The sequence below is a fragment of the Oncorhynchus mykiss genome, chromosome 4, assembly GCF_057628025.1.
Source record: "Oncorhynchus mykiss isolate SJ-2025 chromosome 4, ASM5762802v1, whole genome shotgun sequence".
NCBI lineage: Eukaryota > Metazoa > Chordata > Actinopteri > Salmoniformes > Salmonidae > Oncorhynchus > Oncorhynchus mykiss.
The window spans coordinates 85,805,386-85,825,694 of record NC_143025.1 but is presented as its reverse complement, the minus strand read 5'-3'; the positions used below and the strand labels follow the sequence as shown (position 1 = coordinate 85,825,694).

Genomic DNA, 20,309 nt, shown 5'->3' with positions numbered 1-20,309 from the left:
GTACTGTGTTGTGCTGTGTTGTGCTGTGTTGTGCTGTACTGTGTTGTGCTGTGCTGTGTTGTGCTGTACTGTGTTGTGCTGTACTGTGTTGTGCTGTACTGTGTTGTGCTGTGTTGTGCTGTACTGTGTTGTGCTGTACTGTGTTGTGCTGTGTTGTGCTGTACTGTGTTGTGCTGTGCTGTGTTGTGCTGTACTGTGTTGTGCTGTACTGTGTTGTGCTGTACTGTGTTGTGCTGTGTTGTGCTGTACTGTGTTGTGCTGTACTGTGTTGTGCTGCACTGTGTTGTGCTGTACTGTGGTGTGCTGTACTGTGTTGTGCTGTGTGTCAGGCAGCGACTGAGTGCAGCCTAATTATCACAGTGGGAGTAGTGGACAGTCTCTCTCTCTCTCTCTCTCTCTCTCTCTCTCTCTCTGTTTGTGTGTGTCCCTCTCTCTCTCTCTCTCTCTCTCTCTGTTTGTGTCTCTCTCTCTCTCTATCTCTCTCTCTCTCCCTCTCTCTCTCTGTTTCTCTCTCTCTCTCTCTCTCTCTGTTTGTGTGTCTCTCTCTCTCTCTATCTCTCTCTATCTCTATGTTTGTGTCTATCTCTCTCTTTCTCTCTCTGTTTGTGTGTGTCTCTCTATCTCTCTGTTTGTGTGTGTCTCTCTCTCTTTCTCTCTCTCTCTCTCTGTTTGTGTGTCTCTCTCTCTCTCTCTCTCTCTCTGTTTGTGTCTCTCTCTCTCTCTCTCTCTCTCTGTTTGTGTCTCTCTCTCTTTCTCTCTCTCTCTCTGTTTGTCTCTCTCTCTCTCTCTCTCTTTCTCTCTCTCTCTCTCTCTCTCTATCTCTCTCTGTTTGTGTGTGTCTCTCTCTCTGTTTGTGTGTGTCTCTCTCTCTCTGTTTGTGTGTCTCTCTATCTCTCTGTTTGTGTGTCTCTCTCTCTCTGTTTGTGTGTGTGTCTCTCTCTCTCTCTCTGTTTGTGTGTCTCTCTCTCTCTCTGTTTGTGTGTCTCTCTCTGTCTCTTTCTCTCCACCACTTTAAACACAACAAGGTCAATAGAAAGACCTGGCACTGTGCACAATAGTGATATCAAACACTACTCTTATAACTCTCCAGTAATACCTGGTTGTTATTCACACAGGGGGCTGTTAGAAGTCATCATTAGTCAACGTTAGTGTTGCCTTTGTTCATTTCATTTAAAATCAGCCAGTGATGTGCATGCGTACATTTCTCTCTACTTGTGGTGAAATTAAAGTGAAACTTCAGTCATACCTTAAGCTACATTTCTGCTGTGGTACGGTTGACTTGTTGGACAGCAGAGTCCAGTTGGTTGTTTGTCTTGTTGGACTGCAAAGTCTAGTTGGCTGCAATCTAATCCACACTGCTGTACTGTTGGCTGTTTGTCTTGTTGGACTGCATAATCTAAGCCCTACTTTGGTACGGTTGGCTGTTTGTCTTGTTAGACTGCAGAGTCTAAGCTCTGCTGTGATACTGTCGGCTGCAAATCCCTCTATTATATCCAACATTGGTCTGAAATCAGCAGGCAGTTTGGCAGATATACTGGCTAGCAGACAGACAGACAGACAGACAGACAGACAGACAGACAGACAGACAGACAGACAGACAGACAGACAGACAGACAGACAGACAGACAGACAGGTAGGCTGGCAGACAGACAGACGGACGGACAGATGGACAGACGGACGGGCTGGCGGGCAGTAAGGCAAGCAGCAGGAATACCGCCAAGCATACATAATCAATCTACATTGTCCTGTCTTTGGCTATGCCGGATTAAGTGATATGACATGCTATTCTATAAAATAATTTCTCCGTAATTAATATTACCTGATTGAGCTAATCATGTAAATGTAATTAACTAGAGAGTCGAGCACCACAAAATAATAGTTATAGAGCTGTTATCTTCCGAATAAACTCTTAAAGATCTAGTAATATTCTACATATATAGCAGTCAATATTAATCGGCACCTTAATTCAGTCTCATCTGAAAGTTGTAAATTCTTGGTTATCTGCAAGAACCCTGGCTAACAAGTTGAATCAGCAATACAAAATTGGGTTTAATTATTTATTTACTAAATACCTAACTAATCACACATAATTACACATACACATATTTAAATCATAACTTGATTACAAATTACGTCATAAAGGAAAACGTCCCTAGCGGGCGGAACAGATATGACAGCTGGTTACACAAAAGAAAAGGGGCTGGGTTTGAGTGAAAGAGCGAGAGGACTGGGGAAAAAGGGCGAAGCTGTGCTATCGTAAATACAGTATCTTATGCATTCTAAATTACGGACCATTTGGAAAAGGAAAATGCAAAAAATATTTACTCTGAGCTGCGCTTCGGTAGGTTGGTGGAAGATGGAAGGCCGTGTTGCCCAACCGAGTCCTTTGTCCTTTGAAGAATGTCTCTGCTGGTAAATTGAATACGTTGTAGTAACGTCATTGTGTGGTAGACGGGATACTCTGTCTGTTCCTTCCTGACCCTCGTTTGTAGTGGCTGTTGCTAACTCAACGGCTAGGAGGTATCACTTCTGTCGTGAATAAGAGTTCAAAGTTCATACCATTCGCAACCAAAGCTCACGCTGATGTTGGCTTCGTTCTGTAGTTATTATCTGAACCATTCTGACATCAGACCGTCGTCCTCACGTCCCCTAAACTCGGAAACAAGTTTAGGGGACAGAGAGAAAACTTAGTCCTCTTTCACCAGTTATGTCATTTCATTTTCATTTTCAGCACTGTCTTTTTTAAGACTTATTGTTCTGCACAGTGCAACTGGTTCTTTTATTTAAATCTGACTCTGTTAAAAAAATGTTGCAGCTTTTTGCCAGCGCTGTTTGGTAATGTGTTGTAGTAATGGCTGAGTGGTTTTGTCTCATCTTCGACTTGCTCCTACTTCTTCTCATCTCACTGCTTCATCTCCAGTCTTCTCTCCACTCCTCTCTTCTCTCCACTCCACTCCTCTCCTCTCTTCTCTCCACTCCACTCCTCTCATATCTTCTCTCCACTCCACTCCACTCTTTTCTCCTCTTCTCTCCACTCCACTCCTCTCCAATCTCCTCTCCTCTCCTCTCCTCTCCTCTCCTCTCCTCTCCTCTCCTCTCCTCTCCTCTCCTCTCCTCTCCTCTCCTCTCATCTCCTCTCTTCTCTTCTCTTCTCTTCTCTTCTCTTCTCTCCACTCCACTCCACTCCACTCCACTCCCCTCCCCTCCCCTCCCCTCCCCTCCCCTCCCCCTCCCCTCCCCTCCCCTCCCCTCCCCTCCCCTCCCCCTCCCCTCCCCTCCCCTCCCCTCCCCTCCTTACCTCTCCTCTCCTCTCCTCTTCTCTTCTCTTCTCTCCACTCCACTCCCCTCCCCTCCACTCCTCTCCTCTCCTCTCCTCTCCTCTTCTCTTCTCTTCTCTCCACTCTCACATCTTGCTTGGTTTCCATCATAACCTCTCCATCTTGTGTAATTCAAGGACATCAGGGATGGAATAGAGTTGAGGCTAAAGTGAGAGCCGGAGGGTCGGATCATAGAGATGTATAGAGGTCACAACTTTTTTTTTTTTGTACCATTTTTGTGACCTCATGGGCAGCGCCACCAATCTCCATTTTATAGTATTGTATTGTATTATTTTGTGTTTGAATTTTTTTTAAAGCTAATATTGGTGATTTACCGCCACCTCAGGGCTGGAGTCCCGAACCAAATATTGTGTGTCATTAATTTGTTGTGGCCACTAGATAGCAGTACCTGTAGCTTAAACCATTTGCAAACCATACAACTGATTACTCCCAACCCATAGGAATCCCCACCCAGTTAACTGCAGCAGGAGCGGCAGGGTAGCCTAGTGGTTAGAGCGTTGGACTAGTAAAGTTCAAACCCCCGAGCTGACAAGGTACAAATCTGTCGTTCTGCCCATGAACCCAGGCCGTCATTGAAAATAAGAATTTGTTCTTAACTGACTTGCCTAGTTAAATAAGTAAAACATGGTGGAAGCCCTTAATGGTCATGTCCATGCTAAAACAGGTTATTTCCAAGTAGAGATCTCTATACATCTCTATGGGCCAGATGGTCATCTCTCTACCTCTATTCTACATAGGGCTGTTACTCAACCTCCATAATGGAATTATCCGCTGTCTGTTATGTGTCTACTTCACCCTGCAAAGGTCATGCTTTATTGTTGATTTACAAGCAGGGACACACACAGTCATTTCCGGGCATGTGCACAGTCACACACATGGCTTGGAAGCACAGTACACACATGCACGGACAAAAACAAGCACGGACACACAAATACAAAACACACTCATCAGAGATGAAAACGGTTAATCAGTTTGTGTTGACGTGTATAATTGCTTGGATGGCTTTGTAATAAATTGCCCTGATCTACTCTGCGAAGCCAAATGGCCTTAATCTTTTGTTTAAATTGTATTTCATCTTTATTTAACCAGGTGGCCAGTTGAGAACACCTTTATTTAACCATGTAGGCCAGTTGAGAACACCTTTATTTAACCAGGTAGGCCAGTTGAGAACACCTTTATTTAACCAGGTAGGCCAGTTGAGAACACCTTTATTTAACCAGGTAGGCCAGTTGAGAATACCTTTATTTAACCATGTAGGCCAGTTGAGAACACCTTTATTTAACCATGTAGGCCAGTTGAGAACACCTTTATTTAACCAGGTAGGCCAGTTGAGAACACCTTTATTTAACCAGGTAGGCCAGTTGAGAACACCTTTATTTAACCATGTAGGCCAGTTGAGAACAAGTTCTCATTTACAAATGCAACCTGGCCAAGATAAAGCAAAGCAGTGCGACGAAAAACAACACAGAGTTACACATGGAGTAAACAAACATACAGTCAATAACACAATAGAAAAATAGATGCAGTGTGTGCAAATGTAGAATATTAGGGAGGTAAGGCAATAAATAGGCCATAGAGACAAAATAATTACAATTTAGCATTAACACTGGAGTGATAGATGTGCAGATGATGATGTGTAAGTAGAGATAATGGGGTGCCAAAGAACAAAACAAATTATAATAATAACAATTTGGAGATGAGGTAATTGGGTGTGCTATTTACAGATGGGCTGTGTACAGGTGCAATGATCTGTAAGCTGCTCTGACAGCTGATGCTTAAAGTTAGTGAGGGAGATGTAAGTCTCCAGCTTCAGTGATTTTTGCAATTTGTTCCAGTCATTGGCTGCAGGGAATTGGAAGGAAAGGCGGCCAAAGTAGGTGTTGGCTTTTGGGCATGACCAGTGAAATATACCTGCTGGAGCTCGTGCTATGGGTGGGTGTTGCTATGGTGACCAGTGGGCTGAGTTGAGACGGGGCTTTACCTAGCATAGACTTATAGATGACCTGGAGCCAGTGGGTTTGGCAACGAATATGTAGTGAGGGACAGCCAACGAGACCATACAGGCCGCAGTGGTGGGTAGTATATGGGGCTTTTATGACAAAACGAATGGCACTGTGATAGACTGCATCCAATATGCTGAGCAGAGTGTTGGAGGCTATTTTGTAAATGACATCGCCAAAGTCGGGAATCGGTAGGATGGTCAGTTTTACGAGGGTATTTTTGGCAGCATGAGTGAAGGATGCTTTGTTGCGAAATAGGAAGCTGATTCTAGATTTAATTTTGGATTGGAGATGCTTAATGTGAGTCTGTAAAGAGAGTTTACAGTCTAACCAGACACCTAGGTATTTGTAGTTTTCCACATATTCTAAGTCAGAATCGTCCAGAATAGTGATGCTAGTCAGGCGAACGGGTGCGGGCAGCGATCGGTTGAAGAGCATGCATTTAGTTTTACTAGCATTTAAAAGCTGTTGGAGGCCACGGAAGGAGTGTTGTATTGCATTGAAGCTAGTTTGGAGGTTTGTTAACACAGTGTCCAAAGAAGGGCTAGATGTATAAAGAATGGTGTCGTCTGCGTAGAGGTGGATCAGAGAATCACCAGAAGCACGAGCAACATCATTGATATATGCAGAGAAAAGATTCGGCCTCACCTCCATAGAAACTGCCAGCCAGATGTATAGAGTTGTAGGGTAGGCTAGAACTTGTGTGGGGTGATAGAACTTGTCTGGGGTGATAGAACTTGGCTGGGGTGATAGAACTTGGCTGGGGTGATATAACTTGTCTGGGGTGATAGAACTTGGCTGGGGTGATATAACTTGGCTGGGGTGATATAACTTGGCTGGGGTGATAGAACTTGGCTGAGGTGATATCCTGCACTCTGGTTCAACTTGAGTCACTATAAATGGAAACATAACATTCAGTCCCAATGTCTTGTACTGTATATACTTAAAAACCACTACAGAACCTAGTGAAAAAAGTAGCACTATGGCTGATAACACACTGGCCGATGACACATTGGCCGATTGACACACTACCCGATGACACACTGGCCGATGACACACTGGCCGATAACACACTGGCCGATGACAAACTGGCCGATGACACGCTGTCCGATAACACACTGGCCGATAACAGACTGGCCGATGACACACTGGCCGATGACACACTGGCCGATGACAAACTGGCCGTGTGACACACTGGCCGATAACACACTGGCTGATGACACACTGGCTGATGACACAGGAGAAGGCCCTCACATGCACAGAGGGAGACACAGTCTCAGCCTCTTCGACGTCAACAAGGTCGAGTGTCGGGAAGAGATGAGGCGAACAGAGAAGAAGACAAAGTGCAGCTTTAGGGGTATGTGCTTTAAGGGTATGGGAAGGTGGATTCATGTTTTGTTGTGGCCCAGGGGGAGTGGTTTATTACCCCAGATCAAACATATGTAATATCCTCTGAAAACACACACACACACACACACACACACACACACACACACACACACTGCTTCTCTACGCTCCACTCTATGAGAGGAGGGAGATGAGATGTATCCATTGAGGATCTACTTCAAACCCAGGCCTGTAACGATTTAACTAACTCATTAAATAATGGTACAATTAACGAAAAGACTAACTGAACAACTAACTGTTTAACTAACGGTACAACTAACCGTATATAACTAACTGTATAACTAACTGTATAACTAAATATATAACTAACTGTATAACTAAAGATATAACTAACTGTATAACTAAATATATAACTAAATATTTTACTAAATATATAACTAACTGTATAACTAACTGTATAACTAAATATATAACTAACTGTATAACTAAAGATATAACTAACTGTATAACTAAATGTATAACTAAAGATATAGCTAACTGTATAACTAAAGATATAACTAACTGTATAACTAAAGATATAACTAACTGTATAACTAAATGTATAACTAAATATATAACTAACTGTATAACTAAAGATATAACTAACAGTATAACTAAAGATATAACTAACTGTATAACTAAAGATATAACTAACAGTATAACTAAAGATATAACTAACTGTATAACTAAAGATATAACTAACAGTATAACTAAAGATATAACTAACTGTATAACTAAATGTATAACTAAATATATAACTAACTGTATAACTAAAGATATAACTAACAGTATAACTAAAGATATAACTAACTGTATAACTAAATGTATAACTAAATGTATAACTAAATATATAACTAACTGTATAACTAAAGATATAACTAACTGTATAACTAAATGTATAACTAAATGTATAACTAAAGATATAACTAACTGTATAACTAAAGATATAACTAACTGTATAACTAAATATATAACTAACTGTATAACTAAAGATATAACTAACTGTATAACTAAAGATATAACTAACTGTATAACTAAATATATAACTAACTGTATAACTAAATATATAACTAACTGTATAACTAACTGTATAACTAAATGTATAACTAAATATATAACTAACTGTATAACTAACAGTATAACTAACTGTATAACTAAATATATAACTAACTGTATAACTAACTGTATAACTAAAGATATAACTAACAGTATAACTAACTGTATAACTAAATATATAACTAACTGTATAACTAAATATATAACTAACAGTATAACTAACTGTATAACTAAATATATAACTAACGGTATAACTAACTGTATAACTAAAGATATAACTAACTGTATAACTAAATGTATAACTAAATATATAACTAACTGTGTAACTAACTGTATAACTAAATATATAACTAACAGTATAACTAACTGTATAACTAAATATATAACTAACGGTATAACTAACTGTATAACTAAAGATATAACTAACTGTATAACTAAAGATATAACTAACTGTATAACTAAATGTATAACTAAATATATAACTAACAGTATAACTAACTGTATAACTAAAGATATAACTAACAGTATAACTAACTGTATAACTAAATATATAACTAACTGTATAACTAAATATATAACTAACTGTATAACTAAAGATATAACTAACTGTATAACTAAATGTATAACTAAAGATATAACTAACTGTATAACTAAAGATATAACTAACAGTATAACTAACTGTATAACTAAATATATAACTAACTGTATAACTAAAGATATAACTAACAGTATAACTAACTGTATAACTAAATATATAACTAACGGTATAACTAACTGTATAACTAAAGATATAACTAACTGTATAACTAAAGATATAACTAACTGTATAACTAAATGTATAACTAACTGTATAACTAAATGTATAACTAACTGTATAACTAAATGTATAACTAAAGATATAACTAACTGTATAACTAAAGATATAACTAACTGTATAACTAAAGATATAACTAACGGTATAACTAACTGTATAACTAAAGATATAACTAACTGTATAACTAAATATATAACTAACTGTATAACTAAAGATATAACTAACTGTATAACTAAATGTATAACTAAAGATATAACTAACTGTATAACTAAAGATATAACTAACAGTATAACTAACTGTATAACTAAATATATAACTAACTGTATAACTAAAGATATAACTAACAGTATAACTAACTGTATAACTAAATATATAACTAACGGTATAACTAACTGTATAACTAAAGATATAACTAACTGTATAACTAAAGATATAACTAACTGTATAACTAAATGTATAACTAAAGATATAGCTAACTGTATAACTAAAGATATAACTAACTGTATAACTAAAGATATAACTAACTGTATAACTAACTGTATAACTAAATGTATAACTAAAGATATAACTAACAGTATAACTAACTGTATAACTAAATATATAACTAACTGTATAACTAAAGATATAACTAACCGTATAACTAACTGTATAACTAAATATATAACTAACTGTATAACTAAAGATGTAACTAACTGTATAACTAAAGATATAACTAACAGTATAACTAAATATATAACTAACTGTATAACTAAATGTATAACTAAAGATGTAACTAACAGTATAACTAAATATATAACTAACTGTATAACTAAAGATGTAACTAACTGTATAACTAAAGATATAACTAACAGTATAACTAAATATATAACTAACTGTATAACTAAATGTATAACTAAAGATGTAACTAACAGTATAACTAAATATATAACTAACTGTATAACTAAATATATAACTAACTGTATAACTAAATATATAACTAACAGTATAACTAACTGTATAACTGTATAACTAAAGATATAACTAACTGTATAACTAAATATAGAACTAACGGTATAACTAAATATATAACTAAATATATAACTAAATATATTACTAAATATATAACTAACTGTATAACTAAATATATAACTAACTGTAAAACTAACTGCATAACTAACTGTATAACTAAAGATATAACTAACTGTATAACTAAAGATGTAACTAACTGTATAACTAAATATATAACTAACTGTATAACTAAAGATGTAACTAACGGTATAACTAAATATATAACTAAATATATTACTAAATATATAACTAACTGTATAACTAAATATATAACTAAATATATAACTAACTGTATAGCTAACTGTATAACTAACTGTATAACTAAATATATAACTAACTGTATAACTAAAGATATAACTAACTGTGTAACTAAATATATAACTAACTGTATAACTAAATATATAACTAACTGTATAACTAAATATATAACTAACTGTATAACTAAATATATAACTAACTGTATAACTAAAGATATAACTAACTGTATAACTAAATATATAACTAACTGTATAACTAAATATATAACTAACTGTATAACTAAATATATAACTAACTGTATAACTAAATATATAACTAACTGTATAACTAAATATATAACTAACTGTATAACTAACTGTATAACTAAATATATAACTAACTGTATAACTAAATATATAACTAACTGTATAACTAAATATATAACTAACGGTATAACTAACTGTATAACTAAATATATAACTAACTGTATAACTAAATATATAACTAACTGTATAACTAAATGTATAACTAAAGATGTAACTAACAGTATAACTAAATATATAACTAACTGTATAACTAAATATATAACTAACTGTATAACTAAATATATAACTAACAGTATAACTAACTGTATAACTGTATAACTAAAGATATAACTAACTGTATAACTAAATATAGAACTAACGGTATAACTAAATATATAACTAAATATATAACTAAATATATTACTAAATATATAACTAACTGTATAACTAAATATATAACTAACTGTAAAACTAACTGCATAACTAACTGTATAACTAAAGATATAACTAACTGTATAACTAAAGATGTAACTAACTGTATAACTAAATATATAACTAACTGTATAACTAAAGATGTAACTAACGGTATAACTAAATATATAGCTAAATATATTACTAAATATATAACTAACTGTATAACTAACTGCATAACTAACTGTATAACTAAATATATAACTAAATATATAACTAACTGTATAGCTAACTGTATAACTAACTGTATAACTAAATATATAACTAACTGTATAACTAAAGATATAACTAACTGTATAACTAAATATATAACTAACTGTATAACTAAATATATAACTAACTGTATAACTAAATATATAACTAACTGTATAACTAAATATATAACTAACTGTATAACTAAAGATATAACTAACTGTATAACTAAATATATAACTAACTGTATAACTAAATATATAACTAACTGTATAACTAAATATATAACTAACTGTATAACTAAATATATAACTAACTGTATAACTAAATATATAACTAACTGTATAACTAACTGTATAACTAAATATATAACTAACTGTATAACTAAATATATAACTAAATATATAACTAACTGTATAACTAAATATATAACTAACTGTATAACTAACTGTATAACTAACTGTATAACTAAATATATAACTAACTGTATAACTAAATATATAACTAACTGTATAACTAACTGTATAACTAAATATATAACTAACTGTATAACTAAATATATAACTAACTGTATAACTAAATATATAACTAACTGTATAACTAAATATATAACTAACTGTATAACTAAATATATAACTAACTGTATAACTAAATATATAACTAACTGTATAACTAAAGATATAACTAACTGTATAACTAAATATATAACTAACTGTATAACTAACTGTATAACTAACTGTATAACTAAATATATAACTAACTGTATAACTAAATATATAACTAACTGTATAACTAAAGATGTAACTAACTGTATAACTAACTGTACAACTAAATATATAACTAACTGTATAACTAACAGTATAACTAACTGTATAACTAAAGATGTAACTAACTGTATAACTAACTGTATAACTAAATATATAACTAACTGTATAACTAAATATATAACTAACTGTATAACTAAATATATAACTAAATGTATAACTAAAGATGTAACTAACTGTATAACTAAATATATAACTAACTGTATAACTAACTGTATAACTAAATATATAACTAACTGTATAACTAAATATATAACTAACTGTATAACTAAATATATAACTAACTGTATAACTAAAGATGTAACTAACTGTATAACTAACTGTATAACTAAATATATAACTAACTGTATAACTAAATATATAACTAACTGTATAACTAAATATATAACTAACTGTATAACTAAAGATGTAACTAACTGTATAACTAAATATATAACTAACTGTATAACTAACGGTATAACTAACTGTATAACTAAATATAGAACTAACTGTATAACTAAATATATAACTAACATTATAACTAAAGATATAACTAACTATATAGCTAACGGTGTAACTAATAATACTGATTTGCAGACCTGGTTCTGATCACGTTAATGAATCCAGCCAGCTACAGCTATACAGTGTTTATATGTGTGTATGTGTGTGTGTGTGTTATCCTATATGCGTGCCATTAAGGTAAGTGTGAACGTTGTACCTGTAAATTGATGTGTCATTCCGGTGCAGGAGGTAGTCATGGTAAAGGCAAAGGCATAATGGAGACATGGGGGAGAAGTGGAACCACAGCTCCTCAGGTAAAAGAAAATCGAGACAATGTAGAACGAACTAATGAATGGGCATCAGAGAAACGAGAAGCAAAGTGCATCTGCACGGAGAAAAGTGTGTGTGCTCAAGTGTATTCGTCTTTGTGTGGATGTCCTTTCGGGGGAGGCAGAGACAGAGAGGCTGAGAGAATGATTGAATGTAACACATTACAGACAGTTAGTGTACATCCATCTGAGTCACCTGACACACACACACACACACACACACACACACACACACACACACACACACACACACACACACACACACACACTCATCCAGACAGTTGGAACGTGGTACATCCATCTGTTACTCCTGGTCGCCTGGGTAACCTTGGGGCTCTTACACCCCTTCCAATGCTAACAGAGACACATTTATCAACACCCACACACACACACCACACACACAAATACATCTATTAACCCATGTTGCCGGACACATTTAATGGGCTCCGTCAACACATGCTAATCACACAATCAATAGGGCCAAACAATAAGTCACCTGACCGCAAGCCACTGCCTCAAACCAATCATACCATTAGATTTCGAGGAAGTTTTCTCTATAAATGCATCACACCTGTAGCCGAGAGAGCTTACTCTCTCTCTCTCTCTCTCTCTCTCTCTCTCTCTCTCTCTCTCTCTTCCTCTCTATCTCTATCTCTGTCTCAATTTCAATGTACATGCTTTTTCTGGCATGGGAAACATATGTTTACTTTGCCAAAGCAATTGAAATAGAACATTTACAAAAGTAAAATTAGCAATAAAAATGAACAGTAAACATTACACTCACAAAGGTTTCAAAATAATAAAGACATTTCAAATGTCAATTTATGTCAATATACAGTGTTGTAAGCATGTGCAAATAGATAAAGTACTAAAGATAAAATAAATAAGCATAAATATAAGTTGAATATCTTGTTACGGAGGTGGTCCCTGCACAGGGACAGCTCAGCGGAAATTTCAGAGCGCCACCTATAGTACTCGAGTATAGTACTCGATAAATCTCAAACTTTCATAAAAATACACATGCAAGGTACTGAATTAAAGCTACACTCGTTGTGAATCTAGCCACCAAGTCAGATTTGTAAAATGCTTTTTGGCGAAAGCATGAGAAGCTATTATCTGATAGCATGCACCCCCCCAAAATACCAGCACGCCACGTAAACAACAGATTTTGCGGTAGCCGGCGCTACCCAAAACGCAGAAATAAAATATAAAACATTCATTACCTTGGACAAGCTTCTTTGTTGGCACTCCTATATGCCCCATAAACATCACAATTGGGTCTTTTTCCCGATTAAATCCGTCATTGTATACCCAAAATGTAATTTGCTGAAGGCCAGTCTGATGCTGCAAAAAGCCCATTTACAAGACGCAACGTCACTTTTTAAAATTACAAAAGTCGCCTATAAACTTTTACAAATCACTTCAAACGACTTTTCTAAACCAACTTTAGGTATTAATAAACGTTAATGATGTGTCAAATTGATCACGGGGCGATCTGTATTCGATAGCAACAAGTCTGGAAATCATCGTCCATTTTTTCAGTTTCACAACATACTGTGGTGCGCCTCAAGAAAAGAGGGGCTTATTCGTGTTGTAACCAAGGACAAATAAGCCAGAAAATGACAGCAATGGCGACATTGTGTGGAAGCTGTAGGCGTTTACAGGGGGTCCTCATTTATTTTAGGTCGCCTTAAACAATACATTGAATGGCGGACAAATATTTTTTTACAGTTTTACCAGGGATTTTTACTCCTAAACACGTTCTGTTATAGCCACAGACCCGATTTAACCAGTTTTAGAGACTTCAGAGTGTTTTCTATCCACACATACTTAACATATGCATATACTATATTCCTGGCATGAGTAGCAAGACTTTGAAATGTTGCGCGATTTTTAACAAAAAGCTGCGAAAATTCGCATCATCCATAACAGGATATACAATGATGTTTGTTATCCACTGGTTGGCCTTTTCTTGTGGCAACAGGTCACAAATCTTGCTGCTGTGATTGAACACTTTGGTATTTCACCCAATACATATGGGAGTTTATCAAAATGTGATTTGTTTTCTAATTCTTTGTGGGTCTGTGTAATCTGAGAGAAATATGTGTCTCTAACATGGTCATATATTTGGCAGGAGGTTAGGAAGTGCCTTCGGTGGCCTTTCTCAATAGCAAGGCTATCCTCACTTAGTCTGTACTTAGTCAAATATTTCCTTAATTTTGGGTCTGTCACGGTGGTCAGGTATTCTGCCACTGTGTACTCTCTGTTTAGTGCCAAATAGCATTCTAGTCTGCTCTGTTTTTGTGTAAATTCTTTCCAATGTGTCAAGTAATTATCTTTTTGTTTTCTCATGATTTGGTTGAGTCTAATTGTGTTGCTGTCCTGGGGCTCTGTGGGGTGTGTTTGTGAACAGAGCCCCAGGACCAGCTTGCTTAGTGGGCTCTTCTCCAGATGTATTTCTCTGTAGGTGATGGCTTTGTTATGGAAGGTTTGGGAATCGCTTCCTTTGAGGTGGTTGTAGATTTTAACGTCTCTTTTCTGGATTTTGAACATTTGCGGGTGTCGGCCTAATTCTGCTCTGCATGCGTTATTTGGTGTTTTACGTTGTACACGGAGGATATCTTTGTAGAATTCTGCATGCAGAGTCTCAATTTGGTGTTTGTCCCATTTTGTGAAATCTTGGTTGGTGAGCGGACCCTATACCTCACAACCGTAAAGGGCAATGGGGTCTATAACTGAATCAAGTATTTTTAGCCAGATCCTAATTGGTCGTGCTTCTTCACCTGCATTGCTTGCTGTTTGGGGTTTTAGGCTGGGTTTCTGTACAGCACTTTGAGATATCAGCTGATGTACGAAGGGCTATATAAATACATTTGATTTGATTTGATTTGGTATGTTGAATTTTATGTTCCTTTTGATGGAATTGAATGCCCTTCTTGGCTTGTCTCAGATCGTTAACAGCTTTGTGGAAGTTACCTGTGGTGCTAATGTTTAGGCCAAGGTATAGTTTTTTGTGTGCTCTAGGGGAAGGGTGTGTAGATGGAATTTGTATTTGTGGTCCTGGGAACAGGACCTTTTTTGGAACACCATTATTTTTGTCTTGCTGAGATTTACTGTCAGGGCCCAATACTGAGAGCAGTGCAGAATATCTAGGTGCTGCTGTTGGCCCTCCTTGGTTGGGGATAGAAGCACTAGATCAACGGCAAATAGTAGACATTTGACTTCAGATTCTGGTAGGGTGAGGTCGAGTGCTAGGTAAGGTATACAATGCAATGGTAATGACCCTTTGACCACAATCAGGCCTCTCTCTCTCTCTCTCTCTCTCTCTCTCTCTCTATCCTCTCTGCCTCTCTCTGTGTTTATCTCTTTCTCCATCTATCTCTCTCTCTAACCACTAATGAAACTGACCTACCTCCGTTTACCATCACTCCAACTGCAGGGGGACACCAGGAGACTGAAGAAATGGTTTTATTGTTCAAGACTCCAGAACTGGGGGTATTTTGGTTTGTGACCGGCCTCTTCTCTGAGATGATGTTGGCGCTCCCTGTATAAGCCTCCCATAGGGAAGTGTATTGCTGACCGGCCTCTTCTCTGAGATTATGTTGGCGCTCCCTGTATAAACCTCCCATAGGGAAGTATATTGCTGACCGGCCTCTTCTCTGAGATGATGTTGGCGCTCCCTGTATAAGCCTCCCATAGGGAAGTGTATTGCTGACTGGCCTCTTCTCTGAGATGATGTTGGCGCTCCCTGTATAAGCCTCCCATAGGGAAGTGTATTGCTGACCGGCCTCTTCTCTGAGAAGATGTTGGCGCTCCCTGTATAAGCCTCCCGTAGGGAAGTGTATTGCTGATCTATGTTGGATGATTATTCACATTGTCGCACCTTGATCCATCAGTGGAGAGCTGGTGGTCTTTTGGTCCAGGCTGGTAGTGCTGTTTTCTGTCCTGGGTGGGTGGTGTACAGAACTAGGTTTGATGCTGACACCAGATCAACATGTTGGAGCACCTAGGTTTAGCCTATCTAACAGGTGAAGGGACTGCAGTAGTAGACGTCACATCATTAGCTAAAGTAGCATGTGCATCTATCAAAGAGAAAGATAAATAACTTCTTGACTCACACACACACACACACACACACTCCAGATAAATACCCTCTTGGAATGATCAAACAACGTCTTGGAGGCCACAGTCTTCAATGCCTCTCCTCCTCATCAGAGAAGGCCTTTGACCAGATCCTTCAAAAAACACTTTCCTCAAATGAGAGAATTTGAAACAGGAAGTGGGGATGTTCATTCTCAAGGGACAAACCTGTATTAGAACTGAGAGAAAATAAATGATTAGAACTGGAAAAATAAGTGTTAAGAGCCATCTACTAAATATTACAATTCTACAGCAGAATAGTTTTTACTTTCATCTTATCTTTCTTCCTGTCAGCTGTGAAGAGGTCGACACATGCCAATCAATCTACGGAAGCCAGTAAAGCTGGGATGACAGTGTGGTTAAGATGAAGGACTTGCTCTTTCCACAGGTCTACCTGTCTATGATTATGGGTAGGAGCATCGGTATTACCGCTCATCAGAAAATCAGAGAGGAGAGTTCACTGTTAAAATGTTAAAAGCATCATTAAAAACCACCCTGTTAGCGTGGCAGGGAGAAGGCATAAAGACAAAAGTTGAGGCTGAAATGACCAGCACATGACCACATCAGTACAAGTTTGTTTTTACAGAATGGGAAGCAGTAAGTGAATGGCCTACAGTGCATTAAGGTAAAATAGGTATGTGAGACAGAGTGTTTAGAAGTGTCCCATTCACCTCCTATAATGTCCAGGATGTCCTCTAGATAACAACCTCTCTCTCTCTCTTTCTCTCTTTCTCTCTCCGAGACCAGTCCTGCTTTTCTTCTCGTCTTATCTAAAAATCCCACGTGTCTCCTTCTGGATGTACCTACCAGCTTAATGTGGTCTGGTGTGTGTGTGTTTGTGAGAGCATCTCCTCTCATGGCTGTTATCAGCAGTCTCCTCTCAAGGTTGTTCTCAGCAGTCTCCTCTCATAGCTGTTCTCATCAATCTCCTCTCATGGCTGTTATCAGCAGTCTCCTCTCATGTCTGTTATCAGCAGTCTCCTCTCATGGCTGTTCTCAGCAGTCTCCTCTCATGTCTGTTATCAGCAGTCTCCTCTCATGGCTGTTCTCAGCAGTCTCCTCTCATGGCTGTTCTCAGCAGTCTCCTCTCATGGCTGTTCTCAGCAGTCTCCTCTCATGGCTGTTCTCAACAGTCTCCTCTCATGGCTGTTCTCAACAGTCTCCTCTCATGGCTGTTCTCAACAGTCTCCTCTCATGGCTGTTCTCAGTGTTGGGGGTAACACATAGCAGTTATATTATTACCTTTATGATAGATGGACTAATATAACACGTTACTTTTCGAATTTGAGTAATTATATTACCGTTACTTGTTTAACTTCTTATGGGCAGGATGGACGGTAGTATCCCACCTGGCCAAAACCCGGTGAAATTGCAGAGCGCGAAATTCAAACTACGGAATTGTAAATATTTAACTTTCATAAAATCACAAGTGTAATATATCAAAATAGAGCTTAACTTCTTGTTAATTCAGCCGCTGTGCCAGATTCCAAAAAGGTCATACAGCGAAAGCACACCATGCGATTATCTGAGGACATTACCCCACATACAAAAGCATGAACAACATATTTCAACCAGGCAGGTGCGCCACAAAAGTCAGAAATAGCGATATAGTAAATGCCTTACCTTTGATGATCTTCTTCTGTTGGCACTCCAAAAGGTCCCAGTTACATCACAAATGGTGCTTTTGTTTCATAATGTCCTTCTTTATATCCATAAAAACTCAGTTTAGCTGGCGCGCTTCAGTCAGTAATCCACCCAGTTTCATTCCATCAAAATGCATACTGTCACGCCCTGACCTTAGAGAGCCATTTTATTTCTCTATTTTGTTAGGTCAGGGTGTGATGTGGGGTGGGCATTCTATGGGTTGTGTTTCTATGTTTTGGCCCGGTATGGTTCTCAATCAGGGACAGTTGTCTATCGTTGTCTCTGATTGGGAATCATACTTAGGCAGCCTTTTTCGCCACCTTAGGTTGTGGGATGTTGTTTTGTGTTAGATTTGTGAAGCCTACAGAACGTGACGTTCGTTATTCTTTTGTAATTTTTTTTGTGTTCTGAGAAGTAAAGAATCATGAACACGTACGCTGCACCTTGGTCTACTTCATACGATGAGCGTGGTACGTGTTCATGATTCTTTACTTCTCAGAACACAACATTTTTTACAAAAGAATAACAAACGTCACATTCTGTAGGCTTCACAAATCTAACACAAAACAACATCCCGCAACCTAAGGTCACTTAATCCGGCATAGCCAAAGACACGACACACGGCTGTCAGCCAATCAAAGACACGACAGAAGTGTGCAAAATATTTCCCAACCGGGCACGGTGTCACGTTCTGACCTTTATTTCCTTTGTTTTGTCATTATTTAGTATGGTCAGGTCGTGAGTTGGGGTGGGCAGTCTATGTTTGTTTTTCTATGATTTGGGGATTTCTATGTTTCGGCCTAGTATGTTTCTCAATCATAGGCAGGTGTCATTAGTTGTCTCTGATTGAGAATCATACTTAGGTAGCCTGTGTTTCACTGTGTGTTGGTGGGTGATTGTTACTGTCTCTGTGTTTGCACCAGATAGGGCTGTTTTGTTTTTTTCCACATTTCTTGTTTTGTTAGTTTATTCATGTATAGTGTCTATATGAAAGAACCATGAATAACCACCACGCTGCGTTTTGGTCCGCCTCTCCTTCACCTCAAGAAAACCGTTACACGCGGTCTGTCCATGATCCGATCTCGACTTGTTTCCTCATTAATCCTCAAGCGAGTGGAGAAAGGTTGTTTGGAGAAATGTCATGACAGCTGCTGTCTATAGAAATGGATAGAGTTTGCACCTCTGATCTTTGCCATTGATCATTTCTGTGAGAGCAAGACCCATAGTGCTTCACCGTCTAGTGGCCAAGGTGCTGTCTAGCTGTCCATCACTATGCTGTGGTCTAGATGTCCATCCCTATGCTGTGGTCTAGATGTCCATCCCTATGCTGTGGTCTAGCTGTCCATCACTATGCTGTGGTCTAGGAGTCCATCCCTATGCTGTGGTCTAGATGTCCATCCCTATGCTGTGGTCTAGGTGTCCATCACTATGCTTTGGTCTAGATGTCCATCCCTATGCTGTGGTCTAGCTGTCCATCACTATGCTGTGGTCTAGATGTCCATCCCTATGCTGTGGTCTAGGTGTCCATCACTATGCTGTGGTCTAGCTGTCCATCCCTATGCTGTGGTCTAGGTGTCCATCACTATGCTGTGGTCTAGATGTCCATCCCTATGCTGTGGTCTAGGTGTCCATCACTATGCTGTGGTCTAGGTGTCCATCACTATGCTGTGGTCTAGGTGTCCATCACTATGCTGTGGTCTAGATGTCCATCACTATGCTGTGGTCTAGGTGTCCATCACTATGCTGTGGTCTAGGTGTCCATCACTATGCTGTGGTCTAGATGTCCATCACTATGCTGTGGTCTAGGTGTCCATCACTATGCTGTGGTCTAGCTGTCCATCACTATGCTGTGGTTGCTCACATTGGGGATTTTTAATGTTAAGAAAGGAAATCTGTACAGGTCTAGCTTATATGAGGCTGTGCAACATAACATACATTTTATAGGATGACACGTTGGTATAGGCTAAAGGGATTTGTTATTTATTTAAAAGAATGCATTTATTCCTACCATTATTTTTTCATTAGTCAAACTTTCCCACCGCGAGG

The 20,309-nt window shown here is 37.4% G+C and overlaps 1 protein-coding gene across 16 annotated transcripts in view; it reads left to right on the top strand.

Moving 5' to 3' along the window:
• LOC110522572 (neurexin-3b) overlaps positions 1 to 20,309 on the top strand; it is a 628,889-nt gene that overhangs the window by 264,212 nt on the left and 344,368 nt on the right. The window lies entirely within an intron of this gene.